Below are 12,203 nucleotides of genomic sequence, written 5' to 3' on the forward strand. Positions count from 1 at the left end.
CTGCCTTAGAGCACCCTGGACCCCTCCATGTGGACCTCCCCCTGGAGTTATGTATGGATCACCCAGGGGTTTTGCAAGAAGCATGCGGCATATTTAAAAGGGCATTTGGAGAGAGATTAAAGGAGGGCTCGAGTATAATGGTGCATTTGAGATTAAGAAAAGCCATCAAGGGACGGTGAGGCTCCCCAGATCTGGCAATGGTGGGAAGCTGCTGTCCCTCTTGCTGAAAGTTCAAGGACATCTAGTGTTTAGGAGAATTTGGTTAGATCTGTAGCCATGGCGGGAGCCAGCTGATGGGAGCCAAGGCTTTTAGGAAAGGACATAACCACTGACCAATCTAGTCCAGCAGGGAGCAGCCCAGGAATGAAACACCCAACCTCTGTCTCCTGTCTCTTCTCATCTCCTGCTAGTGGCCCCCGTGAGCTGAACCCAGGCTGTAGCTACACAACAAGGGGCTTGAGGCTGGAGGTGAAGGGCAGCCTCCTGGGTACAGAGCAGGGTGGGGAGGACAAGGCATTGGTTTGGAGGGCACAGGTAGCTTCTCAGTGCCAAGCATTTGAGGCCTGCAGAGCAGGGGATCCCCAGCTCCTATAGGGCTGGAGTCTGTCCTGACCTGCTGATGTCCCTGCCACACCAGTGCTGGGATAATTTCCACCCAGTGCTGGGTCCTTGTGAAAGCGCCATGTCTTAGAATATTCCTCTCCCTTTCCCTCTGTTCATTATATCTGCAGCCCATTAAATTTCCCACTAGCAGGAGAAGAGTCAAATTCAGCTTAAGGAGAACAAGAACCAACTCCTCCAGCTCTTAAGGTGACAAGTCTTGAAAAAACAGACAAGATCACAGGACTGTGAGTCACAGGAGAGCCAACCCAGCCCTAGGGCCCTATCTGGGAGCTTGCAGGTCAAGCTTCACAGCGATACACTGAGTATGTCCATCTGTAGAGAGTCCTCTATGATCTTTGCTGACGTGCTTCACAGGACGGCGCACACTGCGCCATGTGGGGCTCAGCCAGGGCTCACCATCTCCTCTCCCTAGAGAAAGGCCTCACTGCTGCGCTCATTTCCAGCTTGGGATTTCCCTCATGGGTTTCCCTGCTGGAAGGACTTACCTCTTTCCTGCCCAAATCCTGTCTCCCTGGCTAGTACTCCAGAGCCCCACTTCAGGGCTTCCCACCCTTCCAGTGTCCTCTCAGCTCGCCTCCTGGGAACACCTGCTGCACCGAGACTTTGTGGGAAGCCATTTAGAACAACCTCATTCTCTGCTTTAAATAAATCCGTTTTGTGTATCGGGCTGCAGTGAGGAGACCACTGTGATGGTCCATGAGCAGATCCCCCTGAATCTCCCAACACACCTAACACAGCCCTGCATCCGTGGCAGGGGCTCCCAAAGGAAACAGGCCTGATGGTGGACTCTTCTGGGCTCCTCTGGCTCAAAACCATGGAAACAGTAGATGCCAAGAGCCTTGCCCTCCTACAAACAGGGTCTAAAGGCCTCCCGACCGAGAAGAAGCCATTTTTCCTCCAAAGATGCCTTTCACGGCATGAGGATGGGGAAGGATGTTCAGAGGCAGGATCTGCCTCCTCCACACAGCCTACGCGTCCCCAACAAAGGACACAGGGTGCCAGGGCACTGAAGACACGCTGAGGACTCTCTCAGACCCACACCCAAACACAATTTGCTTACCCTTGTGGTTCCCCACTGTGTGCCCACTGCTGGGGAAATGCGTGTGGGGAGGAACTGTGGTTTTCCAAGCTTATCGCCTGTCAGCACTCGCGGGTGGAACTCTAACCCTCACAAAAGCAGCTTAAAGCCGAGAGGAGCTCTCATGTCAGCTTCGGTTTAACCAGGTGCTGCTTTTGCTCTGTCAGTTGCCTCCCCGAGACGTCCTTTGCTTAGCAACAGCCTCGGCTTTTTGTAACAGCTTCTCCCTGAGCCTGAGCAGTAACTCTGGAGCTGGCGGCAGAGTGAAAATCTCTCGCATGTAAATGGAATTGAAGGTAAAACCTCCCAGAGGTTGTGGGCTCCTGCAGGGTCTTGGAGCGCCTGGCATCGCAGCTCTAATGGCTGGGCCGCTAATGCGGTTTTCCATGAAGGGCCGGAACGCGCAGCGTGTCTCTGGGTTTCAGCCACCTGTCTTGCTCGAAGCAGGATAGTGCTGGGTGCACCACAGAGGTGGCGTTCCGACATGCACCTGGCCCCAGCCCCAGCTGGCCCAGCAGGACATCCCATGCAGGAACCTCATCTTGGCAGAAGAAGTCTGAAAGTGCTCTGAGTCACTGGGAGAGCAGAAGCAGGCAGACAAAGGGTTTCACAGTATTTTTTCCCCCTCTGAGTTTTAGTTCCCCAGGGATCATCAGAATATTTCTAGAAAGGTTCCAGAGCCCCAAAGCTCTTCAAAGCTCCCAAGTTGGCACAGGATCTTTGGGGAGGAGGTAACGTTCAGACCTTGGATGGTGAGCGAGTCTCAGCGTGTGGGTCTCAGAGAGAGGCAGGGCCGTAGAACGGAGCCACGTGGGTGGGCTGCACACCCCACAGCTCTGCAGCACCTTCCTCACATGGACCAGAGGGGTCGGCACCCCTTGGGCTTGTGTAGGGCAGCGTGCCTGCATCAATAGGACCCAGGGGCAAGGTGTGGCCTGCTGAGAAGTCGGCCGTGTTCCGCAGCCTTGTATGTGTCACAGCACACACAGAACATGTGTTACACTGGGATCCAGAGCAAGCAGACAAAGCTGTTCACAGGTAGATGCTAGCTCAGGGGTTCTAGCTGCCCAGGCCCTGCCTATTGGTCTCCTCTAACCCAGCCTTTGTATGTCAGGTGCTGAGGAACCCACGTTAGTAAGCTCTGTCCCTTCTGCAGGTGCCGGCTCATTACCCCCCAGAGCAGCACTTCCAGAGGTGGCTGAGGTACTTGCCCCAGCGTCTGCTTGGCTCATTCATGACTGTTGACCTATCTAAAGTAGTCATTTCAGAGCCCAGAGAGCATTCAGAGAGATACAGCTACAAAGCTGCTTAGTGGGAAAGGCCACGTAAATGAGGTACAGAATATGAAAGTACTTCTTAAACTGCAGAGAACAGAGAGGAGCATAAATTTTTATTATAATACGATTACTGGTAAATTATTGTGTAAGTTGATATTCCTCACTCAGTAGTCATAGTGCTACAAACCCCCAAATGTCCAGCAAAAATCATCCACATCACATAACAAATAAAATACAGGCAAACAAACAGAGGCAGGTGTCATACCAACCTGATGGAGATTTTCTTTTCCTTTAACATAGAAAACCTTGGGCTGTGTTTAGAAGTGTGTGATTCACAGAAAAAGATAACACTGGAGACTAACATTAGGGCCACTGGCTCAAACCGCCTAGATGGATGTGAAATGGGGTGAATTAAGTGCCTTAAAAATCTCACAATAGCAGTTTGGAAGAAACATTTTGAGTGTGTAAATATTTAATAGTCATCAAGAAATGTTAAGCAAGGAGTGGGTTACTCTAATGTAACATTTTCTTTCATTTTTTTGATTGAATAGGTGAAAATATAATTAATTGGAGCCATAAGTAATTGATGGTAATAAGAAGAGTTTACAGGTCCTTATTGACTTTTTCCAAATAATTAAAAGTGTTGTGTATGTGTTGTTCTCCTGGGTGCAAAGCCTAAAGCAGAGGTGTCCAGGGCAGTGCCACTGACCTCCTACTCCCACCCATTCATTCAACAAATACAGTATCTCACCAACTCTAAGAGCCATCAGTTGTAAGATGCCATTGTTTTATGCACCACAGGAAAAAATGATGCCGATTAAACTGCCATGCAATTGATTGCAAGGCATCTTCAACTTCCACATTTTTAAGTAAAAAAATGTCCATCTAGGAATTGAATAAAAATGGTATTTATTGAAGGTAGTCTATAGCTCAGAGAGGTTGCTTGCCGGTTTCAGAGTCAGACCCTGGTGTACACCCTGGCTTTCCCTCTAGCGACCATGAGCACTCCCTGTGTCTGGACAGAGGGGTCTGAAAATTAGAGTCCAGAAGTCTTTACCCCAAGGGACAGTTGTCTGGATTCATGGACTTAAAATGCGTCCAAAGCTACAAATGGGTTGTAGAATGATAGGGTTTGTGTGTGTGCTTGTTTGTTTTTTCAAGTCACCTCAGTGGCGACGTGAAGAATGCAGGAAACGAAGGCCAGCTAGGGGCTGTCGTAGAATAGAGACCAGTGTAGAGCAGTTGGAGCAAATAACAGGGGCTTGGGGGGACGTGGGAGCGACGCCTGGGAGAACTGGACACTTGTGAGCTCCACAGTGGAAATGGGGGTCGTGGGGGTGAGAGTCATGGATACATCCTAGGGTTTTTATTTAAGTCAAGTTTGATTGTGGCGTTTATGAAGATAAAGAAAATCGGAAGAATCGCCTGTTCTGTTTTGTATTTATTGATTTAGAGATCGCCTGGGGAATGGGTTTGGAATACGCCTCCCGTGGCCCCCTCCCTGGAGAGTCTAAATTAATAGGAGCCTCATGAGCGATTGGGATGCGCTGCATCGGGCTGGAAGACCGCGTCAGTCTGCGCGGGGTAAGCCGGCAGCTACACTGCTCTGCGCTCGAGCACATGTATGAAAGTTCCCTGTGCCTGAAAAAAACAGTCATCGGTGAAATGAGAAATGGGAGAAGATTCACGCTGCAGGTGAAGGTCATCTCTGTAACGCGGGCCTCCCTCTGCCGTAGGGCCTTTGCACCTGCATTTACCGTGTCCCTTCGGCCTCTCCCCTCCAACCTACACAGCTGTCTGCTCCTTAGTGGGCCAACTGCGACCTCGCCTCGTCAGGAAAACTTCCTGGGTCCTGCTAGCTCTTCACGTTACATGTGTTCCCAGCACCCTGTGCAGAGAACATTTAAGGTGTGTGTGTCCCTGTGTGTGTGTGTGTGAGAGAGAGAGAGAAAGAGAGAAAGAGAGAGGAGTGAGAGTGAGAGAGAATTTTATTATTTACACCCCCACCTCCTGCAAAAAAAAACACCACAACCCTGGAAATATTTTAGGAAATATAATTTTTGTTTGGCTCAACATTTTATTTCCAGCACAGAATACCGTGTCTGGAATATATTAGGTCCTCAGTAAATGAATCCGTGCGGTTTCTTATCCTGTTCCAAGTGTGATTGTTTTCTTCTGATTGGTGGCTGCTCATTGATTTCTAGAAGGGCGCTTGTCTACCCTTACAAACATGCACCCAAAGAAGAGAGTGCGGTTCAGAAATATAAAGAAAATAACTGGATTGGAAAAAATCCTTCCATAAACTTAAATGTCAGCAACCTCAAAAATCTCTTGAATTCTCTGTTCAATATTTTGTGGAGTCCTAAGGTTCCCAAAGGGTGTTGTAAAGTGCTCATAAGATGTTAGTGCTGAAGTGAGAACTTTTCCTGAGCCTGTATTTAGTACCTTTCATGGCAGAAACCTCTACTTGCTGGAAACCGGAGGTTAATATAACCCACTCCTTCCCTTAAGGCAACCCCCCCCCCAACTTTACTGAGATATAATTGGCATGTAATACTGTGTAAATTTAAGGTATACAATATGGTGATGTGATACAGTTATATATTACCAAATGATTACCACAGGACGGTTAGTCAACACCTCCATCACACCACATAATTACCACTTCTTTTTCTGTAGTAAAACATTGAAGATCTATTTTCTTAGCAACTTTCAGGTGCATCACACAGTATTTTTCACTGTAGTCACCATGCTGTAACTTAGGTCCCTAGAACTTATCTTACAACTGGGAGTGTGTACCCTTTGACCAACACGCCCCCCAGCCTCCAGCCCCTGGAAACTGCTCTCTGTTTCTATGATTTGAGCTTTGTTAGATGCCGCATGTAAGTGATGTTCTGCAGTATTTGTCTTTCTCTGACTTAGTCACTCAGCATAATACCTTCAAGGCTCATCCATGAGGTCACAATGGCAGGATTTCCTTCTTCCCCCTGGCTGAATAGTATTTTATTACATATATATATATATATTCCACTTATCCATAGACAGAAACATAGATTATCATGTCTTGGGTATTGTGAATATGCTATAATGAACATGGGAGTGCAGATAGCTCTTCAAGGTCTTGATTTCATTTCCTTGAATATATACCCAGAAGTAAGAATGCTGGATCATGTGGTAGTTCTATTTTTATTTATTTTTTATTTTTTTGAGGAAACTCCATATTGCTTTCTGTAGTGACTGTACCAATTTATTTCTCAACCAACGGTGTCCAAGGGTCTCCTTTTCCCTGTATCTTTGCCAACACACATTCTCTTATCTTTTTTATAATAGCCATTCTGATATGCATGAGGTGATATCTCATTTTGGTTTTGATTTGCATTTCCCTCATAATTTGTGATGTTGAGCCCATTTTCATGTATTTGTTGGCTACTTGTATGTTTTGTTTGGAAAAATATCTATTCACTTCCTCTGTCCAATTTTTTAAAGAGTTTTTTTATTTTTTTTGGTATTGAGTTGTATGGGTTCCTTATACATTTTTTATATTAACCCCTTATCAGGTATATGTTTTGAAAACATTTTCTCCCATTTTGTTGGTTACTTTTTCATTTTGTTGACTGTTTCTTTTGCTATGTAGGATTTTAGCTTTTAAATATGGTCTCATTTGTTTATTTTTGCTTCTGTTGCTGTGCTCTTGGTATCATCTCCAAAAAGTCATTGCCAAGACCAATGTGAAGGAGATTCTTCTTTTATTTTTATATCCATCCAGCCACTCAGTGACTTTTGATTTTGAAAATTTAATCAATTTCTATTAAGAGTTATTATTCATAAGTAAGGATTTACTAATGCTATCTTATTGGTAGTTTGCTTATTTATTTCTCCCTCCCTCATGTGTTTCTTTGTAAATTTATAATTTTCTGTAATGGTATGCATGGATTCCTTTCCCTGTATCTTTTGTGTGTCTACTGTAGGTTTTTGCTTTGAAGTTACCATGAGGCTGACATAAAACATCTTGCAGAAATAACAGTCTATTTTATGCTAGCAACTTAACTTTGAATATATACAAATGCTCTACCCTGTTACTCCCCCTTTTATATTTTGATGTCACGATTTACCTCTTCTTCTACTGTGTGTTCATTAACATATTATTTTTCTATAGTTACTTTTAGTACTTTTGTCTTTATATTAGAGTTAAGTGGTTAACATACCACCATATGACAGAATTAGAGTATCTTGAATCTGACTATATACTTACCTTTGCCAGTGTTTTTTACATTTTTATGTGTTTTCATGTTACTAATTATAGTCATTTTATTTCAGCTTGACAAACTTCTCTTATTTTTTTAAATATATTTTTATTGATTTCAGAGAGAGGGAGAGGGAGAGATAGAAACATTGATGAGAGAAACATCGATCAGCTGCCTCCCGCATTCCCCCTGGTGGAGATCGAGCCCGCAACCCAGGCATGTGCTCTGACTGGGCATCGAACCAGACACCTCCTGGTGCAGGAGAAGACACTCAGCCACTGAGCACCACCAGCCAAGCAACAAGCTCCTTCTAGCATTCCTTGTTAAGTGGGTCTAGTGATGCTGAACTCCCTCAGTTTTTGTTTGTCTTGGAAAGTCTTTATCTCTGTTTCATTTCTGAAGGACAACTTTGCTGAACAAAGCATTCTTTGTTGGCATTTTTTTTTCTTTTACTTTTATCACTTTGAATATAGCATCTCTCTCTAGTGGCCTGTAAAGTTTCTACTGAGAAATTTTCCAATAGCCTTATGGGGATTCTCTTGTAAGTTACAAGCATCTCTTTTCTTGCTACTTTTAAGAGTCTCTCTTTGTCTTTGATTTTGACAGTTTTATTATAACGTGTCTTGGAGAAGATCTCTTTCGGTTGAGTTTGTTCGGTTACCTATGGAGCCTCCTGAACTTGGGTATCTAAATTTCTCCTTAGATTTGGGAAGCTTTCCACCATTATTTAAATAAGTTTTCTGTTCTCTTCTTCCTCTTGTCTTCTGCGAAACCAGTAAATTGGAGATTGCTCCTGTCAACGGTACCTTATAGATCATGTAGACTTTCCTTACTCTTATCCAATCGTTTTTTCTCTGTTCACCTCTGAGTGGAAAATTTCAAAGATCCTGTCTTCTGATCAACAGATTCTTCCTTCTGCTTGGTTGCTTTTGATGTCAATGGCCTCTATTGACCTTTATATTTCATTCATTGTATTCTTTAGATTTTCCTTTGGTTCTTTTTTTACAATTTTGGTTGTTTGTTTAATTTTTGTTTTGTTTGTGTATTGTTTTTCTGATTTTGCTGACTTGTCTTTCTTTGTTTTCTTCCATCTCATTGAGCTTCTTTAAAATAGATATTTTGAATTCTTTATCAGGAAAATTAATTACAGAATTCCATGTCTTTGGGGATAGGTTACTGGATCATTATTGTGGTTCTTTGGTTGTGTCATATTGTCTTAATTTTTTAAATGTTCCTTGAAGCCTTGCATTGCTCTCCACATTGGCAGCAGTAGTTACCATCCAGTCTTTACTAAATTATTTCAGGAGAGAAATGCCTTCGTTAGCCCTGCTAAGGATGCTGCGCTTTCACGGGCCCTCTATGGATATGTGAACTCCACACTTCTTATTCTTGCCTGTGGCAGAATTCCTCAGCTTACACGCTGTCTCTTAATCCCGTGATGCACCAGGCCACTGTTGATGCCTCCCTTCTGCTTTCCCAAGAGTATCACTAAAGCTCAAGTTTGTGGTTTCCCGCTGGCCCTCGGATTTGGGCTGACTTTCTGTGCCTGCTCATTAGTGTTCTAGCAAAGCTCACACTTGTCAGTGTCGGGGGCACACACAGAGCGCTGGTCAAGAATGCAGGGTGTACGGATGAGGCATGCAAAGTGATGGGGTGACCATAGGCCATTTGGGGGAGCCATGATTGAGTCATGGGGGTCAGCAGCTCATGGGGGTCTTCTTGCTGGAGTCAGCAACCAGTTAGAAGGATTCAGGCCCCTCTCAGTTCCCTCCAGGAGCCTTATCTGTCTCTCTCTTAGCCCTTCCCAGCCCCCAAGGCATGCAGCTCTTGGTTCAGCATTCTGGGTGGAGCAAGGAGGAAGTCGGGCTCTTAGGCAACATCCCACACACCTGGGGGGGCCTTTGCTCACTCACACATTCTTCCTTTCCCTTGTAGGGAAAAATCATGGGCTAAGAATGTCTCACTTGGACTCAGCTGTGCTGCCTCTGGAGATGGTTACAGAGGTAAAGTGAAACTGTTCCTCTTTCCCTCTCCAAGGCATCCACACTCTATTTTTGGCTGAAATGCTGTGCTGGAACTTCTCTGCTGGAAACCTGGACTTCCAGAAGGCTCCCGAGTGTATGGTTTATTGTGTAAGACCGTCCTCCAGGCGCTCCTGCACTGCCTGAGAGCGGCTTCAGCTGGCTCCGGGACCACTGAAGGCTCCACAGTCAGGACCGAGGTCTGCATGATCGTTCCCCGGCGCACAGGTGGGCAAGACTCCTTCCAGCCCCTTGACATACGGCGCTGGATCCCACAGCTCCCACAAAGGCACTTTTTTGTCTATGGATGATGCTAAATGCTGCTGGAGGAGTTTAAGTAGGATACGGATATCTGATCAGTCATGTTACTGACATCACTCCTCAAGGAACTTTTCAAATAATGAAACCTGGGGCTTCTTTGTTAATTGTTCTTTTCATGTGGCTAATCTGGTTACGCATCAGATGGTGAAAATTGAAGAACATGCCTGAGTCCAACCAACTATCCTGACCAAAGTTAACCAAGTTGCTTGGATCTATTGATGCAACATGTGGCATAGAACTGCCTCAGATGTCTACTAAGCCCTTGAAAATTGCCTGGGCTGATTTGTGGCTCCGGGCACTGCATATCTAACTCAAGGTATCCGTAATGGCTATTCCAAGGTGTAGCCCAACCAGATCAGATTGCTTTCCTCTGAGTCATAATGTCACTCTCTAAATATCTTCTGTAAACAAAGGGGTACTAAAACAACCTTGTGAAACAGAGTTTTTGTTTTGTTTTGTTTTTTTCAAATTGGTTCTCCTTGGCTATCTTGGTTCTTAGGTTGTTAGTGCAAAGGTAGGCTGTACTGGAGGAAGGGAATGAAAAAGAGAAAGGAGATAGAAAAAGTATGGAAAATGTGACTAAAGAAGACATGGATGAGCCAGGTGAGTGGGTTATTTAGTCAGAAATACTTTCTCATTGACGCTTTAGGGATGGGTCTTAACACTGCTGTGTTAGGTAGCTACACTAGCCTAAGCTCTGCTCACAGGTTCCGTCTCGATGTCCCTGTTCTAGAGCTCAGATCTTCCCATGCCTGGATTCTACCTGTTACTCTTTTACATTTTAAAGACAAGAAACAATGAGACATTAATATAGGTACTCCTAGTGTGCCAATGTTTGCAAAAGTCATTCTATATATAGTTTGGAATACAGACAGACATTAGGGCAAAAACAATCAGGAGGTCAGGGTGACTGAAGTATTTGTAGAACAGAGGTGCTGAGGGGCACGAGAGAAGTGGCAGCAACGTGTTGAATGAGTTCACTTCCCCAGCGCCCCTGTGATAGAGGGAGGTCACTTCTGATTGGAATTACACCGTGGGATGCCAGTTTTCTTGTCAGAATTAAGGTTGGGCAAGTGGTTTGCTTGACCCCTGCATACATGTGTTGTGCTGCTGTTGCTTCAGTCAAATGCTTAGTAGATGGAAAATAAAATGTTTTACCCTTGGAGAGGGCATTTTGTATCCAGAAAACAAGGAAAAAAATGTTACCAAAAAGAATAAACTCTCCCAATTTGCTGTCCTGACTACTTTAGGCTTAACAGACATGGAATTAAATAAAAAAAAAAAACAAAAAACAAAACCAGGGTTGATTGGATTTCCTTGACTCAGTGTGGGCTACGAGCTATTTGGTTGATAGCAAGAGTCGTAATCTCTAGCTATTATAAATAAATGCACAAATAGGTTTGGTTTAACCTAAACTAGTGTAGTTGTCAGAATAAGGAACATATACTAAGAATTGGTCAGCAAAAAGTTTAGGTGCAAGGAACTTGTGCAGGTAGATAGATCGTTATGAGTTTGATTTCTAAATGATGGGCTCTAATCCACAGAGGACTCCCTGGGTGACTCCAGAGGGTCCTCTGCTTTTTGTTTATTCAAAAGCATGTGGGACACAATTCTTATCAAATATATTTGATAAATGCAAGAATCTATGAGAAAAATCCAGCGTGAACCATCACAGTAGGGTTTAACCCGGAACTCATGGGTAAGTTTTCAAGTGGTCCATAGACCATCTGAAACTGTCTAGAGCATTTTGTGCATTTGTACCTCTTTGCATTTTTTTTTTGTTGTTTTTTTAAATATATCTTTATTGATTTCAGAGAGAGAAAAGGAGAGGGAGAGATAGAAACATCAGTGATGAGAGTCATTGATTGTCTGCTTCCTGCGTGCCCCCAACTGGGAATCAAGCCCGCAACCCAAGCATGTACCCTGACCGGGAATCTAGCCGCAATCTCCTGGATCCTAGGTCATCGCTCAACCGCTGAGCCACACCCATCTGGGTGCATTTCTTTTTTTTTAAGAGCATCTATATATTTTCTTCAGATTCCCCAAGAGTAGCCGAACACCCAAAAGTCTGAGAATGGTAGCTCCCCATCCTTCCACGCTGCCAGAAAACAGGGCCCTTCCTAACTGAGTGTGAACAGAGACTCTTACTTTTCCCACAAGGCCAACACCTGCCCAAAGGCTTTCCCTTGGCTTCAGATGAGGACCTTTCCTATTTCAGGAAATAGATATGAACCGGGGAAGAGAGCAGAAGGCGACCGGCAGGTTCAGAACTCGGAGGCCTTCCGAGAGCAACCTGCGCAACATGCATCAGACCGGTGGGGAAATGGAGGCCTTGGATCATCCAGGGCTTGAATGCGCCTTTTGGCTGCCTGTGCCATATTCTCTCCTCTACCTAAACGAGGGGGAGTCCACAAAGAGCAGCACAGGCCACCTTTAATATGCAAAATCTGATTGCGTTTCCCCAGGGCCTGCGCTCACGGTGAGCGCTGAGCAAGGAGGCAGCGCCTCGCCTCTGGCTGTAAGAGCTTCCTTCTGACACCGCGGAGCACATCTGATACGTGGGTGCCTAGACCTGCTCACGCCTGTAACTCAACTATAAGTTTTATCTTTTTAAATTTCTTCTCTATTTATCATTTTA

The sequence above is a fragment of the Miniopterus natalensis genome, chromosome 20 (assembly GCF_054644295.1).
Source record: "Miniopterus natalensis isolate mMinNat1 chromosome 20, mMinNat1.hap1, whole genome shotgun sequence".
Taxonomy (NCBI): Eukaryota; Metazoa; Chordata; class Mammalia; order Chiroptera; family Miniopteridae; genus Miniopterus; species Miniopterus natalensis.